Below are 24,449 nucleotides of genomic sequence, written 5' to 3' on the forward strand. Positions count from 1 at the left end.
ACCAAATGATTATTTCTCAGAAACTGGCCAGGCGTGAAAAAGAGATCTGAAGGCAAAGTGTAGAATTTAAAAATAAAAATATTTTCTTAAACTTTAGTTTTATAATAGTTGGGGGTTTTCCCCTCTCTTATTGCAAATACAGATTGAAATTAAGAGTGCAGTTATACATTTTAAGCCTGATCTAGTGTCCAATTAGATCAGTAGAAAGTATTATGTGGATCAGGATCATCAGTGAAGAATGATTTTGCTTGTTAAGCAAAACTCTACTCAGACAATGTATTTTAAAAATAATTTTCTGTATACATCACTGTTCTTCAAGAACGAGCTTACTGTGTCCTCTGAAATATGTGAATACTTCTGTTAAGCCACGTCCACAACATATGCCATAGTGGCTTCTGAGAATTCATATTAAGACTAAAATACAAAACATGGCTAAATCTATGCAGGACTAAAAATTCTGCGCTACACGCTGTACATTATTTTTAATGCTACTTCATAGCACATTGTACAAAGGTATGAAGGATCTGGTTTACATAATCAGGATATAGAAAATTTTGCTCAGTCTTCCACCAGAGTGACATAATATAGGGTCAATATTACGTTACCTGTTTAATAGTAACTTTTTCTGGAAGCATAAGAGAGCATTCCATTCAAACAGCACTTCTTTATCAGTGATATTATGCAAATAGAAAATACCAGGCCTTGATGAAAGCATGCTTCATAAAGTTCGTGAAACTGTTTGAAAGAAAAATAACTTGTGGGATCTGAGTAATATGGTATTAATTTATATATATGTTTGTCTATATATTATAATACGATAGTTGTAAAACAGTATTAGTTATCAGCATCTGAATTCATGCAAACAGAAATTTTTGAAAGCTGAAACTTTTTGGGGACAGCTTGCACATGCTTCGAGTTTCTTCACATGTAATTTTTTTAATTTTTTTTTTTAATTTGAGAAAGTTTATTTGGCTATTTTTGAGTTTTAAGTAAAGTACAATAAGATGTTATTTTTTCTGTTTTATTTGCATTTTACTTCTTTGCTTGCTTATTTTTTCCACACCAGAGACTAAAATTGCTGAAGTTTGAAATTTGGCCATAATAATCCCTGACTATTGATGGTCACTCCTTATGTGTGTGTGTGCTGCTTTGAATTACCACATTATCGGTATATTTGCAGTTGTTTATGAAGATTTTTTTAGGTGAAGAATATTCTTTGGTTTACAATTGTTCTCTTGACACGTGCTGATGATGGTGTGAGTTCTGTTCCTATTGAAACAAACAGGACTTTTACCCTTAATGTCAAAGGGTGCAAGTTTTGATTTTCATTCACTGTGTAAAGGTACACAGTTTTCCTGTTGGGTAAAAGAAGTGCAATAACCACTTGTTGACTAAGAGAACATATGCATTAGCTAGAAAAGCAGGACAGATCTATAGGCTAAGTCCTGGCATATCATGATGCTTTTACTGTTCAGTAAAAGTCTCCACCTCTGACAGATTGACTTGGGGAGAGACAAACATGTAGAAATTTAGTTTATATACTTAGTATACTGGATCTTTACTGAAAGAAATGTACTTATCTATAGCAAAAGACCTAATGCAAGTTCTCAACCTGTAATAGCCAAGTGAAGACAAGGCTTTGGTAGTTTTCACAAAGATGAAGCTAGGTAGAGTCAGCACTTGCATTCAGGTGATGCCATCCTACGGGAAGAGATACAAGGCAGTGAAAACTGCATTTTCTTCGTTGCCGTTTACATTGCAGGAAATATCTTACTCATCCTAGTTACATCAAATAAAATCACACCTTTTTGACTGTGTGGACAGGGGCAAATAAGAGAGAGAAATCCACTTGTGTGGAAAATAAAATGCATTTAGAAGAATGTACAGTGTTGGCCAATATGTTGCAAACTAATGTAATGCTAGAATGCTTTCTAGGTCCCTCTGTTTTCTAAAGTATTATTCCTTCCCCTGGCCAGACTTCAGCGTTCTTCAGGTTTCCCCGGTGGAGGGCAAACTGTTCTGGGAGTACATGCAGAAAACAGTTTGGAATCTGCAGCAGTTGTGTTTTCATCTCAAGTGGTAGTCGTCTGAGTGGCTTGGGCAGTAACATAACCCTGTTGTGTTTGATTTTTCTTTCCACCTACAATGTGTGTGTAGTAAAACTTACTTCAGAGGGGTGGATGAGAGCTTGTGATGCATTTTAAATAAAACTGTAATGATTTTTTTTTTCTTTCCTTTATTGGGATGATGTGATAAAACTGTTGTGGCTGTCACAGTTGCTATCATGGCAAGGAGTGGGAAAACAGAGGAGTTGTCTTAGCAGCAGAGCCTGAGTAGTGAAGTTGAGCATAATCCTCAGCTGGGATGGGACTATGCTATGGCTTGAGGAACTCACAACAATTTATTGTCGTTTAGACAATTATTCTATCACCTGATGACCCCTCCCCACCCAGGAAGGGGAATCGGGGGAAAAAAAACAGGAAACCTGAGGGTTGAAATATAAACAGATTTAATAGAATAATACTAAATAATTAACATTAATAACACTAAAAAAACAATATTGCTACCGATACCAATATAAAATATACAAGTATTATACTCAGCCAATTCTGTCAGTAGGAAGCTGTGCACTCCCAGCAGTGGACAGCAAATGTCAGACACTGTGAGCGCTACAGCTTTGGGAGGAAGGGGAGGGCTCAGGGGTCCAGCACCGGGGCAAGAAGTTCTCAGGATGGCAGCCATCAAGGAAGAGAGAGAACTCCTCAGCAAACTTTTTAATTCATATTGAAAGTGATGCTCATGATATGAAATAATCCTGTTCGCCAGCTTGGGTCAAGTGCCCGGGTCTCGCTCCTCCTTATCCCCGTGCCTGGCTAGCTTGAAAACACTGAGAGCTTGAAACCCACATGCCATAGCTGGCTAGGAAGTAAATATTTTCACTTACTAAAGTGAACTTACTGTTACATGCTACCTATCTTGGTATGCAGCAGGGTTGAGCGAATGGGAATTTGCAGCTGCAAGTCATGAGCTAACTCTTGGAGGAAACCATCCTATTAAAACAGTCGGTCATCATAGTGAAAGAAAGAAATTTGGTGGGCTTTGGAAATGCTAATCTGAAGGACAAGAATGCTGGGGGGAGAGAAAGTGAAGATCATACATCTTTTTCCAAATTAGGACTTCTGATCAAGCCAGAGACAGGAGCTCTTATACGTGTAACAAAAGTGTTAAGACCTGGAGAGACTCACCGAAGGATTCCCAGGGAAGGGAATTCCTTGCAAAGGATGCCGGGGCTTCCTTTTTCCCTTTATTTCTCTGAAACTGAGCCAAAAATTGAGCTGTATAGGAAGTCAATCCAGTAGACTCTTAGTTTTATTTCCAGGTTGGGTTCAACTGTGCTCTGACTGCAGTGCTTTTGGTTTGTGTTCCATGTAATTTCAATGAATGGTCCTGATTTAATTCTGCTTTGAGTGAAAGCTTTTTGTGAAGGCTCAACCTTGGCAGAGTTCAGACTAAGGACTCTTACACAGTACCAGCTGGCTATCAGAGGCTTTGTTTTCCATTTGGACTTGACTTAATTCTCTACTTAAGCTGTTGAGAAGTGTAAATCAGATATCTGATGCAAATTATTTTTTATTTCATTCTGTTTCGCTCTGTTTTTAATTAGTATTGTTGTCTGTGACTAATTTTATACAGGCATTTTTAACAAATGCTGTAACCTCTGTGGTATACATCTTTTTTGCTTTGTTAATGTGCATGAGCAGGCTGCTCTAGGCAAACACAGAAAGGAGAAGCCAGTGGACTGAGCAAGAGACTAAAGTTGGTATTGATGTGTGTCAGAGGAGAATGATGTATGTCCCAAGAGCGTGGGATTTAAAAGAAAAACACAGGGCATTGTTCACACGGGACAAAGCCATGCAAATTGCTTTTTTTTTTTTTTTTTTCCTTCCTTGTCCCTGTAATATTTTGACTGTCTATGAGAGAAGCTCTAAGGGAGCATAATGAGCCTTGAACTGTAATGGAGATACTACATTTTACAGCAGAATCCTTTGGGAGTGAATTGTAGTATAGTAACAAATCAGTATTATTTAAGTCCTATTAAAGATATGCTACATTTACATTTTTGATCAAAATATAACTTACACATTGCAAGAGTTCATTTTTATAGGCAATACATTTAAAATGTAGTTTTTCACTTTTAAGTCAGATGTTCAATGTCTCTGCTGTATGACATACCTGTGTGTATATCTGCATCCTGTCTCTGGTTTAGAGCGTTTAGTCACCAAAAGTAATTTGTCACTTTTTGTAGAAACTTTTGATTTCCCATTACACATATGGAAAAGTTTTAGACTTAGAGGTCTGAAAGGGTGTAATACAGTGGGTGAAGACTTTTAACCTCTTTGGGTCCCCTTTTCCTTTCTAAACCTTGTCTTTTCCAGGTCTAACTTATTGTTGTATTAGTCTCTATAAGAGCTGTCAGGGTTATCCGTCAATGTCTAAGTCAGAGGAAGGCATTCACAAATACCAGAACATTATTCTTTAAGTCTATAGGTTTACTAGGAACATTTGAGAAGAAGCACAAAATAGACAGCAGAGGGGGCCAGGCTCTCTACATCACCAACCCAGTTGCTGTCAATTTGTTACAGTGATTTTGTTCTGTAGACGGAGGTTCTCTGGTTAGTCCATTTAGCTGTTACAGTATTTTTCTGTTCCTGCACTTAGTGGGGAAAAACAGTAGACATTCAGGGGAGTTTTTCAGAGTAGCTTTTGTGATTCTTCTTTCTCATACACTTCAAAAAAAAAAAAAACAACCAACCAACAAAAAACAACCCAACAAAAAAAACCCAAACCCACAAAACACAAACCCAAATACAAACCATCACAAAAGAACAATCACTCATTTTCCCATTACTTCTTTTTTCCTGTGACATTAATGTGATTGTGGCTTGAGAATGGAAAAAAAGCACTTCTGTAAATATATGCACCTTATAACGCTCAAGCACCAAACCGTTTTCTGCATAGCTGGAAATCCCGATTCATTGCCTCATATACCGTTTTTCTTACAAAATAACAAATTATGTATACATTTTAAAAATAAGCTAATTTTAGTGGACAGGATTTTGGTGCACATTTTTTTTCAGGTACTGTTAGCTCCAGAGATAATTGATTGATCAAAAAAAAATCATGTAGAATTCACATACTCTGGTCTTCTGTTTGCAGGCATGCATGTGTTACTAACATGTCATCAATGATGATATCTTTCTGTGCCTTCATGTGCCAGTTAGCGCACAGTTCTCTAGCTGTTTGTTCTACCTTTGTTAGGTCAGTATTTACTCTTACTGCCTTTGTAGACCAATACCGTATTTTCCTGAGAAAGCACAGCCCATTAAAGACCTCCTAGTGTTAGACAGTTTGAGTATTTCTATTCAAATGTGATGCAATTGCTGTGGCTGAAAAGGTGCTTTTAATTTGGGGGGTTTATTTGAAAAAATACTGCAAGGAATGTTCCTTTCAGCTGAAAAATGATGTTACTTCTTAACCCCAAATGGTCACTTGACTTGGTTCTATAAGATTTGAAATGACATTAGCCTTGCATCAAGCGTTGCCCCACAGGTGAACCAGTCCATTTCCAAAACAAAAAATTAAAATTAGTTGTACCTGAACTTACAGAAATAGACTTTTCAGCAAACAACCAATACTTTGGAAGGTAATGGTATTTATTTTATTTGTTTTCTTGTACTTGACTTCAATGTCTTATTCTTGCTTTTTTAAATGAAAATAGATCAAATGCAGCAAAGTGGCACATGCTACATTTCTAAGGTGACGTAAAATGTCATTTAGTTCCTCTTTCAGGAGACAGACATTCTTCAGTGAGTAGCTGAATTCTGCAGTTTGAAGTTAGTAAAAGGAAATGATAGTGCATACATTTTTCATTAAATATACCCACTATATCTTACAACTATTTTAAAAAACAGGTCTGGAGCCAAAATGGCAAGAAATGATGTACTGCAGCAGTCCCTGGATTAATGCAGTGAAGATATGACCTCTTGGAAACTGCCTGCTGTGCACACTTGCTATATTTGCCTTGTTTTCGTCAGAGTGCTTTTTAAAAGCATACGAATAGGGACTGCACTTCTAATGAGGCATGTACATTACCAAAAAAGTAGGGAGGGAGATAGGCAATGAAAGACTGCTAATTCGTTTGTATAGAAGGATCAGGGGTGGGAATTGTTGTTGTGGCTTTTGGAAGAGTCAGGAGAGAACATCAGTCTTCTAGGTATTACTGAACCTTGCATCGCTATATCTCCTCAAGCAGGGGAAGATGAGGGGGGAGGGTCAGAGAGGTTTCTTCCACTTTATATTGTTTACGTTATTTCAGATTATAAAACATTAATGTGATCTAATTCTTGTTCAAGTAATACAGCATTGCAATTCTAATTTGAAGTTTCTATAAATCTTTTGCCTTTAAAAAAAAAAAGGTAAAAAAAAAAAAAGCAAAGTTATTTTCTCCTATAAAAATGCCAGAAGAGTGCAGGTCATCATGCAAATGTAGGAAAATAGGAGAATCACCATTACATATTTATGATGCAGTTCAATATGGTCTCTCAGCTAATACAATGAAGAGTTGTTTCTTCTCTCTGTTAATGCTGGAACATTAAAGAAGAACAAACACTGAGTTTTGGGACTTTGCTGCTAAACAAGTTGAACATATGCTTGTACAGTGATGTATTGCAACGTCCTTGTGTCTGTGAATGTATTTTTTGACAGAACCAGAAGTAGGATTCTATATAAAACCTTCTATACATAGGGAGGTTGTGAACAGTTTCACAAATATTCTTTGTTGGGATACTGCTGGTGGGGAAAAAAAAAAAAAACAATAAAAATGCAGGTAACATCAACTGCTGAAAATCTCTGATGCATTTTCTCTAACATAGACAGCAACTTCCAAAAGTATTTATGAGTCTGCTTTCTGATGAATGCTTGATATCATCCCTTAGGATATGATCTCTTTGTTGGATTAAAGGCACTAGTCCCTGCATTAAATGATGTTGGGTTTTTTCACCCTAATACTCTTTACATGTATCTCTTTTAGACGGTGCCGTCTATTATAGCGCTCAGCCCCCTTACGTTTATCTTCCCTATGAAACAGCTATTGGAGTTCACCAAACAAATTTCTAGATGATTTTCCTCCAACAGTTTGCAGGTTCTGAAAAATCCATTCATATCAAAACCAGATTCCCTTTGCTCCATCTGTGTGTGCATGCATGTGTGTGTGTGGTATTTTTTATGTTGACCTGAAGATTTGTTTTACTACTGGACCCGTGTATCTGCTTAGGGGGTTGTATTCCCACTGTGCTGTTTACTCCCATGTTGTCTGATCCATCAGCAATCTAATTCACAGATAGTATCATAATTCATGGTGTAATAGATCTTCCACACTGTTTTGTAGGGGAAACTTATTAAAGATAAAAATCTCATGTGGCAGTTGCCCTTTCAGCAGTTTAAGTTTTTGATTCTTGCTTTCCATCTCAAATGTATACTGATTATGCCTTGACATCTCTCCTACTACCCATTCATTTTTCTGTGGTCTTTCTGACAGACTGACATGAAACTGGTTGCTTTTAGCTTTTGCCGTTGCTTTCAAAGCATCTAATCTGGGCAGCAAGTTTTATTTCCTTTGGAGGAGAGCTTCATTTACTGGTTGTTTCATTGAATCTTAACCTTCCTTGCACAGAAAACTTATGATAAAAATGGACTGATTAGGAACTGTACTGCTTCAGTTTGCCATGACCGCTTGTCCCAGATATTCCAGTTCTGTTCTTTTGTAGGTCTGTTTCAGATTGTTTAATTATCAAGACTTTATTTTGAAGATAGACAGAATTAAAATGTAGTTTAAAGGCAAATTCAACTTATTAATTCTGCCTTCTTCTAAATATATTTTTTTTGCCACAGGAGAACTTTGAATTTTTTCTATGTAGCAAATATTTTAACAAGAAATTATTTAATATTTTGCTTATTTCTCTTCTTTTGGTCTGTGGATCAGAAGCTTTAAATGTAGACTTTGATAAATTTTTGCTAATCATCAATAAAATATTTCTAGAAGTGATTTACTTATTAAAGAGCAATCATAAAATGTCTTAAATCCAGAGTGTTTTGCAGAATAACTGATTATGTTACATAATCTAAGCAGAAGTTGAGATTTGTTAGGAAAATAAATACAGATTAAGGCATGAGTTTAGATGAAGAGAGTCTTGGCATGTCATGTCGAGTTTAACTTAGGTATTACAGACTGGCATCTGAGTAAACAGAAGTTTGGGCATAATAAATAAGCAGAAAAATTGCCAAGAAACATCTTCCATTCCTGATACCTCAGGATAATGATTATAGATGGTACCTGTGATGAACTGAACTTTGCAAAAAGTTTCAGAACAATTGGTTCAACTGTTTTCTAGAATGAGCAGCTATGATTGTGTTTTAGAGATAGGCCTGTAAGAAAATGCTGTAGATCATCTAGTCCATTCTCCTAATCATAAAGTATACACAAACGTTGTTCCCAAATACATGGTTACAATCAAAGTGAAATAATAGTGTGTGCACACAAGATAGTAACCTGTGTAAAGTTCACCAATTGAAGTGTAAATTTGGGCTGAGAAGTGAAACCTGAAGTAGGTCACCAGCAGTAAATAAGTAAGATTCTGAACTGCTGTTCTAAGGTATTCTTGACAGATGTTTGCATAACTTGTTTGTGCAAGTATCTTCCATGGTGCTTATTCCACCTCAGAACTTCTCATGCTAAAACCATGGTGTTTTATAAGGTTCAGGAATTTCAAATTTATTGAGAACATATCACATAGTTTTAGACAGGGATTTGAAATTCGGCAGAGGAAAGGTAGTTATCCTGGTGACTTCCTATCAGAATGGTTTTTCTATCAATTTAAGAATGTATTCAAGTTACATACCTCTACATATTTCGGTTTATATATTCATAATAGCAGTTTGAAGAATAATATTGTTGGCTTCAGAGATTCTGGGTGGTATGTTACAGCATCTGTTTACCTTCTCTGTATGCAGTTTAGGTTTATTGCTAAGGCAGTGGTAATCGCACATTTCTCCCTGTGTTGTCCTGTCCTCAGGGTCCTTCATGCACATTGTGTCTCTGAGGACTGCTTAGCTAGGATGCCGCAGAGTTGACTTGCTGCGTCAGGGTTGGGAGGTGAATCTGCTCTGCACCGACTCTCGCTTCAGAAGATGGCTATAGTCAGAGGGATGGGTCATCGAGCCCAACTGTTTCTGTTCTGTCCTCTCTCCCTTCCTGTCCCGATGGAGCCCTCCCTACCTTCTCTCCCTGTAATGTGCTACCAGCATCACCCCAGGACTGTGCTGTTCCCACTCAACTTGTGTACTAGAACCTTGATCCTTCCCCTTCTGCACTCCCCCTGGAAGTCTGACATAGGGACATGCAAGGGAGATATGCTGTGGAAGGAAGCAGAGGAGTAGAAATTATAACAGTCTTTTGGTAAAGGTAACTATTGAGGAAATCTGTAGAAGAACAACTGTGTGGGCACCTTTATCGTTCCTTGCCCTATTGTGTTGTGGTGAGATTAGAGGAAGAGGAGAAAAATTTTCAGAGGAACAAGCCAAAAGCTGTAGCTCAGGTATGACCAAACTTTGAGGTAAATACTGAAATCCTTATATGACCAAGAGGCACAAAGCCCGTGGAGCATTTCTCAGTAGGCCCAGATTGCAGGATTGCATCATTTACAAGAGTTGCAGCTGGGAGATCCCCAAATTTCTGGCCGTGCTATAGTGCGGTGCTGGCATGAAGCTCACTCTCACGGCTGTATTAGTGAAGTCAGCCTCCATAATCACACTGGATTTGGTCCTTCCAGTTTGCATTAGCTATAAGTCCCTGTGCCATCTCACACCTGACCTAGTTCCAGGATGAGAGCTGTGCTTGAATAGTCTTGTGAGCTGCATGGGGCTGAGGAGCAACCAGCTGGCATCCCTGTGGTAGCTGGCCAGAAAGGCTGTAGATGTTGTTAAGAACGAGAGGTATGGACACTGAGAGGAGTTCCTTTGGTATGCATACCACCTTGCACCCTCATTCTGCCCTTCTTACAGCTGTCCTTGAACAAAATGAATAAACCTTGTGTGACATCATAGTGTTTTCTTATGATCAGTTGCATTATTTCTTTCCCTTTGTGTTATATTCAGAACATCAGCTCTGTTGAGAGGGGCACTCAACTTCTCTCTGGCTGTACGTAGTTGATCCCACATTTTCTCTCGGCACCTCCAAAATGAGTTCAGTCTCTACCAGCTGATAGGACATGAAGTGCATGTGGGAGAATTGTCCTTGTGTAACTTCATATCTTAGTACAGAAGAGTAATGGGACAAATACTGAATAAATAAAGTTATTTGGGTAAAAAGTCATGAACGATAAACAAAGTCAGTCACGCTAGGAATTTTTTTTTTCGTTATTTAAGATTTCGGTGGAGTAATGTTTCATGTGATGTAAGCTTTTAAGAACAAGTTTAGTACTATACCTCACAAAACTTGATCAGTGTTACTCCACGTGAAAATTGTTGATTGCATTTAAAAAGTAATTGTAGGGATAGTAAAGGATAGTGGTAAAACGTTGATTTTAAGGAACGTGGCAACTTGGTGCTTCTAGGTTCTGCAGTAGAAGTAAATGCAACGTATTTGCTAGGGATCTAGTAGAAAGATTGAATGCTACATTAATTACATTCACAGATGGTCATAAAATTAAGATGTTCAACAAATACGGAGGAGGTTATAATACAAAAGGACAGAAAGAGGTTGGAAGTATGGGCAAGAGATAAAATTAGGTGCTCTGGAAATATGTAAATGAAAACATCTGAAAATATGTGAAATACGAATATTCAATGGTAGAATAGTGTTGAAGTGGAAATGTTAAAAAGAGATAAAGATGACAATGGAAACTGATTAGGAATGTAGTTTGAACAAGACAGCCATACAAGAGGGCAGGATGAAGGTTGTGTGGGCAGCCATTGCATGCACTCCCTGAGGACATAATATTCTTTCCTTTGGGGTATTTGACCTTGCTGTGAAAAGGCTGCTGTGTGCATTGAGTTAGCCCATAAGAAGGAACTTTGTGATTTTATACCAAGTGAATCATCTCAGCTCGTTGCCTTATTTGAAGGACAGATCTAGATCAACTGGAATTTAATTTGATGTCTTCTAGCTAGAGATCCGGTTTCCATTAACTCAGCTGAGCTTTGTCCGTTTGTTTTCAGGTTCTAAAATCAGCAGATCCCATCCTTTCCTGTGACTAGAAGTATATGTAGAAAAGAGGTGCAGACTGTGGGACTGACTTTGTCCAGTAGAAGAGTTCAAGAGAAAATGGTGTATTGTAAAAGCCAGATAGACGATGTGAGGAAATAGGCTTTCATCATGCTGTGAGCACCACTAGGGTGATGAGCTGGATTGGTGGCTATCCTTACACCTACCTGGCTTCCAAGCCTTTTATACCGGAATGGTTCTTTTTAGCCCTAAAAAGTATGGGAAAAGCTTGATAGATCTTCAGGAATAAAGACTCCAGTGCAGAAGATACTGATAAGCAGTACAGGGCACCTTGAACTTTGGGAAAGGAGAAAAGCATGCTTCAATTGATGTGGAACAGACCTGCTTGCTTTTTAGCTGAAAAAGCATTGGCACTTGGATTGAGGGATTTGTGTAGTCTGTATCCTCAAATGAGAAGCCATCTGTCTGGAGTGTATTTATTTATGAGTTCTGAATTAAAATTATGGGTTGCCATTTACTGTAAAATTTGGTGTTTGTACCTTGTTTTCATCTGCATGCAGGATTCAGGAATTTTTTCTTCATCTCGTTATTTTGTATGTAATTCTATGAGACCATGTTTGAAATCTAAAATTGAAGAAAGGTTGCTATATTATTCTTTGATTATAAAATTAAATTTAGACATTAATATCCAGTTCAGAGCTGGGGAATAACTGTCTGTAACCAAAAGAAAGGCTTGTTGGTGGATGGATGGAAAATCTACATTCTGAGAGCTTAGGGGAGACTGGTAACTTATTGATCAGATGCCCAATGACGTGAGTATAGCAACAATATATAGACTTTTCCAATAGCAGAACATAGCAATTACCCCTAATGCAGGTTAAAACACATCACGCACGTTAAGCATCCCATTCCAGTGGCGAGGCTTGTTGTTCCTGGGAGCCATGTTAAGAGGCAGGTGAACTGGTGAATTTCCACTCATCTGTCTGATATCGACACAGCGCCAAGAAAAGGCTGGTGAATTTCCACTCTGATATCGACACAGCGCCAAGAAAAGCCATGGAGGCATCATCTCCCTGGAAAGGCATTAGCAGGTTTTGGTTTTGTTTTGTTGGATTTATGTTTTTTTCCAACTATACCGGAAAAGCATTGATGATCATGGGGATCCTGGTTTTCTGATTACATGGATATCCTATTCATGACTGTGCAACCACTTTGGTCTCTTCATTGTCTGGATGAATTTTCAATGCTTGAAAGGAAATTTCTAAGTGGGTTGAAAATTGACTGAGATGCTCAGCAAGTCTCCAAACAAATTTCTTCAACTGCTTAACTATGAGTGTATTGGCAAAGCAATTACATGGCTGTGAACTGAACCAGTCTTCATGTTACATGCTGACGTGTTTAGATCTCCTACGGCACACACAGTTTCACCTGTTTTCTTCATCAGTGCATTCAGTTCTGCAGTAACAGATACATAAAATGGATGTGTGGGATTGACAGTTCTTCCAGGTAGCAAATGCCTTCAGCTGCAGCTGGGACAGGGAAAATTCCCACAGTGGAAGACAAAGTAACTCATCCTCTCAAGAGGCACAGAGTAACGGTTAATGTCTGTAGGTTGTATGTTATTTACAGCCGGAGAGTTTAAAATGGGTGATTTTATATAGCACTAATGATTTTCATATAAGTTTCTTAGCTTAGTTTCTTAGTCTTTATAGAACTTTCTTAGTTAACTTTACTGAATGTTTTTTGAGATGTTGAAAACTAAAACGGCTTCTATACTTAAATACACTCTCACTGTTTTACCAGGTTTTGATCCCTTGAATTTACATATTGTATGAGTTTGTCATAAAGTATACACACTTTAGAAAACATCTCTCAATTCTTGGCATTGTTTATGTTTGGTCTTACATCTTTTAGGCATTGTTGGTTCTAAATGCATTTTAGCTGCTTTGTAAAGGTATGAGTCTGCTACAAGAAATACGTGGACGGATGGGTGAGGGCAGAAGTCGCATGATTTAATTTCTTAATGTTATTTAGTGAGAATATGGGCTAACAAGAACAGAGTTCATTTTACTGAAATGATACAGAAGATGTAGCCTCATCATTTACTAAAATCAACAATTGGTCATATCAGTTACTAGTTGTTTAACTTTCCCTCATCAGTCACCGTCTGCAGTAGCAGAACCCAAGGGGAGACGGTGCTGGATGCTGCTCTTTTAAGAAGTAAATCTTTTAAAAGTAGTTTATAGGACTTGCTGCAGATGTCAGAACAGTGGTTTGTTTCGGCCTGTGTAGTGCCCCTGGAAGTTTCCGGTAGCTGCTTCAGAGAAGGACTTACAGCTCACAACACTTCAGTAAACAGATATGGAATAACTTATTCAGGGAGAATTGTTTTTATAAACTCCAACTTAAAGTTGGTATATACTTGATAAACTATGTTTTAATTTCAGTTCTTCTTCCAAACTCTTTTGGCCAGGTTCTCAGTGATTTAGTGCCATCATAATTAAAACAATTTTAAGATCTGGACCTGTTTTTTTTGTTTGGTTTTGCTTCCTCACTTTCAGTAAGTATTATTGAACCAAGGTGTTTATGTTAACCACTAAATGTTTAAACATTTTCTATGAATCTGTCTTATATATTCTCTTGAGTTTTCTTAATTGAGAGTAGACCTTATCGTGATTTCCTAATGCTATTTGCTGTTACATTTTCATCCTAAGAAGCAGACTCTGCAGTGTTTCTCCAAGTTGTATGAATGAAAAACTTCCATTGCAGCCTAATGATTCCAGATCTCATAAGTTATATAAATCTATGTGCAATTGAGAAACCCATGCCCTAAGAGAGTGAAATCTTCTGAACAATATTATGTTGCCACTTTCTGTTCATTCTTTCCAGCTACACGTCCTTAAAGAAGAGTGAATGTCTGTCATTGACTGAGGTCTTCAGTCCTATTCCAGTAGTTAAGGAGATGCTTTGCCATTTACAGACAGTGTGAGAGACAGCAGTATTTGTCTTTAGGCTGCAGCTTAAAACACAGAATTGCATAGGGATTATGCATACCTGACTGAAAAGTGGCCATTTTGTTAGGTGTTACTAGTATATATGTGACCGATCCTTGTGAGTGCTTTTCATATGAAATATTTTGAGACACTATTATTTCTTCAGATCCTTTAATTTTGAAGGGTTAAAGAAATCCCCTTTTCGCATATGAATGAATTGATGCTGTGCTAGGACTGTGCCTTTTGGAGTAGCATTCAAGTTCAGATTCTTACCTCAACCACAGCCTACCTTGAGGAAGAACAACTAATGGACTGAGGCCTTCTCACCCCTAGCTCTCACCTGTTAACTCCTATCGAAATGCTTGTCTTCTGGAAACTTGCTAAATCTCAAATAGCAGCTAGGCTCACAACAGCTGTAGGATTAGAGCTTGCCTCTCCTGCTGTGCTGCTCAGGCCCAGGGGGACAACCAGCTGCTGTGAAGCAGTTCTTCACTTGTGACTATGTCTTAAACCCAGTGGTTGCTCTAATAATACATTTCTACCACCCCTGGGAGATGATTGACCTTTCCCCTTCCCCTCCCATCATTGATGTTCATTCCCCACTACTCTGCCCTGGTGAGGTTGCATCTGGAGGACTGTGTCCAGTTCTGGGCTCCCCAGTTCAAGAAAGACAGGGATCTGCTGGAGAGGCTCCAGCAATGGGCTACAAAGATGATTAGGGGATTAGAACATCTCTCATATGAGGAAAGGCTGAGGGACTTGGGTCTCTTTAGTCTAGAGAAAAGAAGATTGAGGGGGGGATTTTATTAACGCTTACAAATACTTAACGAGAGGGTGCCAGGGGGATGGGAACAGTCTTTTTTTCAGTGGTGCCCAGTGATAGGATGAGGGGTAATGGGCACAAGCTTGAACATAGGAAGTTCCATCTTAACATGAGGAGGAACTTCTTTACTTTGAGGGTAGTGGAGCACTGGGACAGGCTGCGCAGAGAGGTTGTGGAGTCTCCCACTCTGGAGACATTCAAAACCCGCCTGAACACCATCCTGTGCAACCTGCTGTAGGTGACCCTGCTCGGGCAGGGGGGTTGGACTAGATGATCTCCAGAGGTCCCTTCCAACTCTGACCATTCTGTGATTCTGTGAAATACCCTTTTGCAGTAGCATGTTGGAAATTGTTAAGTATTTGATTGATTCCTTCATGTGAAAACACTATAAAATCATACCAGTGACTCCTGTCTTTGACCACAGTGCTTGTTAGCAGAGTATTAACCTATTTGGACAGGCTTGCTGAGAAAAATTCCTGATGTATAACTTCTGGACTCTCAGTTCATGTTGATGCATTTGAATATGATTAACATACATTTTCTATTAAGCCATATACATGTTAAGTTAAAATTTAAGGAAACCTGCAAATGTGGTTTGTAACAAGGCAGTAAAATATTATTTTAAAATTCAGAAATTAATTTTATGCTCAAGAAAATAGTTTCCTCCACAGCTGTTTTGGATAGGTTTTTTCTGCTGTCTTCCTGTACCGCCAGGGACTCTTAAGCATGGTTCTGCAATATTATTATTGCTGAAGCTTCTCATGATCAGAGCCTGGTATTATAATCATAACTTATTTGCTGGATGTAAATGGATAGTAGCTGAAACCAAATTTCTTTTCACCTGTATAATCAAAAAATATTATTTGGATTCCTAGAGGTGAAAGGAGGCAAGCTGAAACTTCATCTTTGAAGAGAAAATTTCAGAGGCACTTTGTCACTGTCATGTCGTGGTGCAGACATCTGTCAGACTCTATTACAAATCCAACTTTCTTATTCGATGAGTTACTCAATTTGCAAATTGAGACCTCTCTGCTTTGTTAAAAATTATCACTGCTCATCCGAAAACCCTAAGTGTTTAAAACTATAAGATGACAGCTTGAATGCTTGGGGATGTGGACTGTCCTTATAAGGACAAATTACCTTTCTGGATGTCACATTTAAATGTTTGGCTGCCTATCATCTACAGGGAATTTAGTATGATAAATCTTTTTAGATCTCTGAGAGTTGAGGCATTATAAGTGAAATGCACGAAAGGTGTTTGAGGTTCAATTTTTCTTTGTGTGCATCTTTTACATAGTAGGCTTCAAATTTCTCTGATTTCAAGTACTGTAAGTGGAAGATATTGCTCGAGGTCATCTCCTTTATTCAAAAATATGAAGCTCCTGTCTTTCTTTTTCATCTAAATAAGGACATTTTTTGTTTACTAAATACATGGATTAGGCTATTTTTCTAGCATGAATCGAGAAAGATGAAGCTAAAGATTAAAAGGTTAATTTATTTTTATGTGTGTGACAAACATACAAATATGCAACTGTGGAGTGGATCTGGCCCATCATTTCGGTATCCCATTTTGTAATTTCATTGTCAATCCTAGTAATATTTGCTATTCTTATGGGAATGAGGATGTGTGTGGCTCTTTATTATTTACATTAAAACCAGCTATTCCTGAATGCTAGGTGTTGATGATGTGGATGCTCCTATGGCAACAAAAATGTATTTTCTCGTTCTCATTTCTTTGATTTGTGTGTATTTTGGTGTTGCTTTTCTTGCATTTTTGTTGAGATAGATTATTATTTTTAGTAGTATTGATGTAATTCTTGCTAAATATACCCCATTAGCTAGTTGCCATTCATCTCTGAGCATTCTGCTTCCATCCAGTGCTTTATACACGTTTATTTTATTTGGGAAGTAAATTGCTCTCAGAGGAAAACAGCTTTGATCTCCTGACATATACCACCAAAAATTCTATAACCCACTGGGGGATATGAGAACCCCATCTTAAATTTTGCTTACTGCCATCCTTTTTTAGTCCAGCTTGAAAACTGAATATTTTTTTTCAAGGAGTATTCAGCTAATGACCGTCTTCAGCTCTGTGTCAGCTGTGGTTTCTTCCTTCATGGCTCAAATAAAGGAGTAGAGGAAGCAGCTTTGACAGGCCTGAAATATCCTTGGGTTTGGCTGTTATGGAAAAGAAGAGCTCAGTAGTTTGCTCCTTTACTTCCAGATCTCAGAGGTGCGACAGCTTGATGCCCTCAGTACGAGGGATGCTTCTTAGTCCCTGACTGAATGAATTTGGCTGGAGGTTGGGGGAGGGAGGGGATGGGTTGGTTGGTTGATGGTGTACTTGTTTTTTTTAACCTCTAGGCTCTTAGAGTCAGTATCTACTGGTCCAAACACTGTGAGTTATTTCAGAGTTAACTATAGAAAATAAAGTTACTCTGGATTACTGAATTTGCATATGAAGTCTTTTGTGCTAAGCAAAAATCTTTAGGTAGTGGGCCTGGAAAGAAGGACTTACCTGCTCCTCCTATAGCAAGATGTTGCTGAGACTGTTGTGCTGAGTGAAGCCCTCTTAGGATGTGTGATGGACCATGAAGCAAGCGCTGATAGGTACTACTGTGCAACATGATTGAAACACCACAGCGGCTTCGTACCCTGCTGGCACAGATACCAAGCCTTTGGGAGTTTGAGAAACGCTCCTGTGCATGATGCTGTCCCCAGCTTCAGAACAAGTGTCTCAGACGGCATCAACCCAGGCCTGCCTGAGGTCCTGAGGTGAAGGGAGTTTCACTTCACTTTTTTGGTTTTCTGATGGGGACCGCTAGAACTCCTCACAGGTTCTGGAAATAGTTAGTGCTATAAAGGGAAGTATATAAGAGGCTTGTGACAAAATCCTGAAAGACTATGACAAAAGAAGAACTTCTGTGGAAGAGAAGCACATCTCTGTGTAATTGGGAAACTGCCTCTGCAGGTCAGTGCTCAGGCCTGTCAAAGAGAAGCCTTCTTCAGCTGGGAAGCTTGGGTCTTCTCAGCTGTGTCTTCTTCCAGATCTCTTAGTGCTGTCACCTTCAACAAAGCAGTAAGTGTCAATTCCTTACTCAGCTTAAAAGAATGTGAGCAAATGAAGCAAATCAGTAGTGCGGAAAAAAGAAGCCAGGATAGGTGTTTCCTGGCAAAGTTTGGATTCCCTCAGTTGAAAAGTGTACAAGAGAATCCAGCTGCAGCTTTTTCTCATCTCTGTAGCTGTTGTTGATTTGGCTTTGAATGCGTTGATCCTCAGCTGTTCTTTAAGTGGAACAGAAATAAATATGGCTTATGTTTTACCTGTTCTCATTGCCCTGCATCACACTCGTCCCGCAATACAGGCTTCACCACACAATGTTATTTGAGTTCTGAGCATGACAATGGCAACATTAATTTAGGAGCTTATGGGCAAAGTCAGGGATGAGCTTTGATGGTAAAGATTTTTATATTGCAGGAAGATGATAAGGTAAAAGTTATAAAGCAGAATTGTGTTGGACAATACATAATTTTAACTACAAGGAAGTTTGCTGAAGCCCTTCAGTCATCTATACGGTCTTAAGACAAGTCAATGCTCTTCCCAAAGGACCTCTCTTTAATATCTGTAGACATACATTAGAATTTTATCAAGGCCTCAAGATGAGAGATGTTCATCTGAGTTTGCCTAATTGTTCCAAAATAAAAGAAGAAAAAAAGAGAGCTTAACTGTAGGGAGGTGAAGGTCTCTTGGTTTATGAAGTCTGTTTCTTAATCCAGAGTTTGAAAGTAGAGCACAAAATAGCATTGACTGATGAATTTGGAGTACTGGGTATACAGTACTTTAAGACAAAAGAAAGGATTTTGATAATTGAAGTATTTTCACAGTCTTTTCTATCCTGAACCTAATGAACCAAGGTGTGGAGGAGTTTGAAGGGCATTGTTCTATGTTAACTTTTTCTACCAGATGACCTTGGGTGATGGTGCTATTTAGTGAAAAAGTGGGGTCTCTCGCCACCCAGAAGATGGAACTAATTTGCTTCCAGCGGATGATTCATGTTTTGGAAATTGTAGGGATTACTACTGAAGTCTGTACTTGTAATCTCTAATAGAATTTTTTCTGCCTTGTTTCTTTGGGTTTCTAAGATTTTCATTAAGAGACCCTCAGCTATTGAGGCCACCTTCTCTTAAACTAGATGTTGGGTGCTATCATAGTCCAAGTCATCTGCTTTTTAGAATTATAGAATCATTTAGATTGGAAAAGACTTCTAAGATCATAGAATCGTAGAATGGTTTAGGTTGGAAAGGACCTTGAAGATCATCGAGTCCCACCCCCCCTGCCATAGGCTGCGACACCTCCGACTAGACCAGGTTGCCCAAGACCGCATCCAGCCTGGCCTTGATCCCCCCCAGGGATGGGGCCTCAACAACCTCCCTGGGCAACCTGTTCCAGTGCCTTACCACCCTTAAAGTAAAAAACTTCTTCCTAAAGTTTAGTGTAAACCTGCCCTCTTCCAGTTTAAAGCCATTCCCCCTCATCCTCTCACTACATGACCTAGTAAAAAGTCCTTCCCCAGCTCTCCTGTAGGCCCCCTTAAGGTACTGGAAGGCGGCAATAAGATCTCCCCGGAGCCTTCTCTTCTCCAGGCTGAACAGCCCCAACTCTCTCAGCCTCTCCTCATAGGAGAGGTGCTCCAGCCCTCGGATCATCCTCGTGGCTCTGCTCTGGACACGCTCCAGCAGATCCATGTCCTTCTTATGTTGATTACTCCAGAGCTGGACGCAGTACTCCAGGTGGGGTCTCACGAGAGTGGAGTAGAGGGGCAGAATCACCTCCTTTGACCTGCTGGCCACAGTTCTTTTGATGCAGCCCAGGATACGGTTGGCCTTCTGGGCCGCGATTGCACAGTGCTGGCTCAAGATCATCAAGTCCAGGCGAATTTCAGCCACTACCTGAAAACTGCAATCACTATAGCACATTTCAGAAGTGCAGTATCAAACCTGCTCAAAAAGGCAACAGACCTGAACCTCAGTTGGGTAGTCAGCAGGGAGTTGTCTGCTTACATGTAATTTTACAAACTTTTCAGCTTAATCAGAGGTTCATATTAAAAACATTTCACGCAAAGACATTGTGTTGATTTTCAGCACTCTCAAGGTGGGGGACATAAATAGATTACACTCATTCATATGTAGGTTTTTACTCTTTGTTATTTGTTTTTGTTTCTTTAGGTCATCAATATTACTTCAGTACAGGTTACTTGCTCGTGTTTGATCATGTTTTTTAATTCTTTAAGAAAATCTACCGAAAAATGAAATAGGTAGAGGAATGAAGCAATTTTTGGTATGTGGTATGCCTAATACGTTCAGTCCTAGTAAAGTTAAGAGCATGTCACACCAACTATAATTGTTTTGGTTTTGACAAGACCATCTGACAGCCAGAAGACTCACTGTGGTGTTTTTCTATACTGGAGATGAGCTGCAGCTCACAAATATGAAGGTTATCATGGTACAGAAACAATGCCCTCCTGTCCTCTGTGAGTTGCAATCTTTACAAATTTGGCTAAATACCACTCATAAAATAACTGACTTTTCTAAGGCTGGATAGCATATAAGTGACAAAACTGAGATGAAGCCTAGTTTCTGGCAGCCCTTATAGTGCCCGGTGCACTGAGGCACCCTGCTTCCCTGTAAATTATTTATATATGTAATATTGCTTTCCCCTGTGAACTAGTGTATCGGATAGGAAAAGAAACCCAAATACTACAGGAGAGGCCAAAGCTCTGTTCAGTCTGTCCGCTGTGTGGAAATGCAGACAGATGTTACAATGCAATTTCAAGAAGATAATTTTGGGAGTTGGATCATAACAACATCACCATCTTGTGACCTTGGCTAGCTGAGGCATATTTGCCCCCCTGGAAGAATAAGAAGCATAAGCAGACCAAAAAAGATAAAATACAGGTGTCCTATGGGTGCTTATGTATTAGCTCGTTCTGGAAAATTGTGGGGTTTTAGTAGGTATTTGGAAGGTGAAAGTCTATGATTTAAAATGGGGAGAGAGAGAAATGTTAAGCATTTAAGAAGAATGGCAGAGGAGACAAAACACAAAAGAAAAAAAGGCAATCAAGTGCAGGGAAAAGACGGGGAAAAAACAATTGGTCCAGTGTAGCAGCAGATATTGGGGTAGGAAGAGAATAGGTAACTGGAGACCAGCAGCCAAAGGAAGTACAAATATCATTTGCTCAAGTTGTCATAATTTTCACTTTTGAGGTCAAAAGTTCCCTTCAATGGTTGCTCTTCTCACATATAGAGTAAGGAAATTTCAGCTCTTTTGGAAAGAAAACATGAATATGTGAATTTTTGTCAAATTCAGATAATCTTTGATGCTACAAACAGAGAAGCATGTATATTGTTTGGTTTTCATATATTTCTCCACATATATCACATACACTATACTTTTCTAAATTCTTTTTCTAATCTGTAGGCAAAGTAAATAGGGTAGATAAACTAACTTATTCAAAATTATAAAATAAATTATATTCTGCTTCAGTTATTTGTTAAGCAAAGATGTAGTTTGCAATATGCCTTTCATCTCCCAGTGTTCATGGACTCCATGGCTTGGTTATTTTTTTGTACCTACAAAATAACATTAATTTGGTTTGTTGGGTTTTACTGAAGGTATGCAGTATTGGAACAATCACTTAAAAATATCTGGTTTTCCTTCTGAAATGTTTTACTAGCTTATTTCAGGAAAAAATACAAGCCTTTTTTTTTTTTAATAAATAGATTTGATTTCAATGTCTGTAAATTTTTTTAGCATATACAGTTGAGTCAGCTACGTAGAGTAACATTGGGCTTCAGTGGTGACACTAGTCTAAGGGGGGAAAATGATATCACAAGAATGGAAACAAATGTGTTCTCTCACTCTGGTCATGAAGCTTTTAATTCCACACTTGGGGAAACAGCAGGATTTACTGGGGTCAGTTGTACTCCATTGGGATATGTATTATTAAAGTGTGTATATATGTGCGTGTAAGTGTTGCAGGGAAGAGTAGAAGGTCAGAACATACTTTGCAGTTTTATTGCATTGCATTAGATTTACCTTTTAAAACTTATTTGTTCTGAAAATCAGACATAAAACAACCCCCCCAGCACATGTGTTTACTTGATAAATATTTAACTAATTGCATTTACCCTTCAAGTACAGTATGCATGCTTATTGTGGGCAGGAATAGGAAAATAACCATGCTGTTTTTTCCATTTAAAAGTTACTTTTACTTTTTTTCTCCTGTTGGACCTTATGTAGTTTAATTTTTATAATCATTTTAGGAACTTATTTTCAGGACACTTCTCACAAACTTGTCCTGCAGTGCCTATATGTTTATTTGTGTGTGACGCATGGCCCAGATCTTCTTTAAATTTTTTTTATCTTGTATACCTTCTGCTGAATGGAAATTATGCCCGGCTCTCTTTCGTAGTGCAGCTGCGTTATGTTGTGCTGCCAGGGCGCTGTGGTTTCAGAGTCAGCGTAGCCACCCGCAAAAGGATTACTTTGTTATGGCTGGGGTAAAAATGGGTACCCCTGGGACCTACTGCTCAGGTTTGGGCTGGAGGAGAGGACATGTTCGTGCAAAGGCTCTTCTCAGGTACACCCGGGGACCAGCCTGATGTAAGTTTGCAGTGGAATCAGCGAAGTGCAGAAATTATTTAAAAACCACTTTTATACAGCCGCATTGTCTTCCTATCTTGTGCTTTGTTTTTGAGGGTGAGAGCAAAAGTGTGAGCTTGTGTGTGCTGTTTTGTATTGCAGTCTGTTGAAATAATTCAATACTTACAGCTTTATGTGTATAGAAGTGATTCTATTTACTCCCAGCTTACAAAAATGTTGTGGATCTACTCTCAAACTTCATGTTTGTACCTTTAACAGTATGTTAGAAATTAAGTAATAGTAATCTAATGTGAAATATCCACTGCAGTTTTATTTAAGTTTTCTTTTTTAATTTAGAATAATACGGAAGGAACATAATCATTTTAATGTACATATTACTTAAGGCTGGCCAAAGTTGAAAGAAAATGTAATACATATTAGATATATAAATGGCAGGAGAATCCCTCTGCTCTGTCCATATCCTGTGTTCTTCAGTCTGCCTGCAGGATCTGAGCCCCAAAAGGAAAATATAATGAAATATTTTTTTAAATTTTTAAGGTTTTTTTCGTTCTTCCTGAACAATTTACACTGATTGGATTGCAGCCTGAAATTTCCATTTTAGCTGCTGTTGCTTTGAGTAAAACAATTACTTTTTATTAAAAATGTCAATTCGAATGATTATTTAAATCTGGTTTAAGTTAAAAAAAAAAAGAAATGAAGACTTTGTTGGTTACTGTTGTTTTACATGGGATTCTGTGCTATGGAAACTGGACATAATTTTATTGAATTGATTTTCTTTTAATTGGTATTAATGAAAATTACATGTGTGTGTGTGTAAAGGGAGGATACAATTCCTTAAGGGCCTTAAATTGTCCTGATGCACATGTGCAATTTCCATTACTCTTAATGGCAGTTGCATTTTTCTCAGTGGTGAGAATGAATTCCTTGGGCCCAGATTGTGGATAACCTTTGTGGAAGCGGTAGCCTGAAGACGTTTTTGGCACGATCGCAGCAAGGGAGCATTTGCAGTACTCACAATGGGGGTCAGAGTCATGAGCTGAGGTACGGGCAGGGCAGCACCCCAATTCCTTCTCCCTTTCACCCAGCTTGGCACCTGCAGTTTGCAGAGCTCACTGCCCTCCTTTAAGTGCTCCAGCTTTCATTCCTGAGCTCTTGAAAGGATTTTAGGAACTCTAATCTGAAGGAAAACCCTAACTAGACTCGTCTTTTAGAAACCACTGGTGAATCCTTAATGTGTATGAAACTGTAGTTCCAGAACAAATTATTTTCATTTATAAAACATTCTCTTAATATTTTAACCATGTTGGCAGTTACAATTAATTGTAACAGCAAACGTATAGAAACACTTAACCTGGTGTATGAACCTGGGGGTAAAGATAATTCATCTCTTTGTGCCTTTCCCATATGTCCATCATCAGATTCATGTTACATAACATCCTTTTAGATATTAGTAGATCTTAATTTTTTTGAATCCAATGTACTATACCATGATGTTAATCTAGTCAGATTAAGTAATCCAGTCAGAGGAAGTTATAATCCAGTTTTAGTAAGTATTTTTATTTTAGTCTTCATTGCATAGGTATATAACTTGCTGGAATTAAGAAGGGAGGAATGGGACAGGGGACTTCTGGTCTCAGCCAAGGAATAAAATATGAATTTGCAGTCAAGCTTAAGGTGCAACTTTGACCA

General features: G+C 38.5%; 1 protein-coding gene across 1 annotated transcript in view; it reads left to right on the plus strand.

The window, feature by feature from the left end:
• The window catches only part of ZNF407 (zinc finger protein 407), a 327,241-nt gene that overhangs the window by 123,166 nt on the left and 179,626 nt on the right, over positions 1–24,449 (plus strand). The gene's annotated exons all lie outside the window — the stretch shown is intronic.

This window comes from Charadrius vociferus, unplaced genomic scaffold (assembly GCF_000708025.1).
Source record: "Charadrius vociferus isolate BGI_N301 unplaced genomic scaffold, ASM70802v2 scaffold195, whole genome shotgun sequence".
Classification (NCBI taxonomy): domain Eukaryota; kingdom Metazoa; phylum Chordata; class Aves; order Charadriiformes; family Charadriidae; genus Charadrius; species Charadrius vociferus.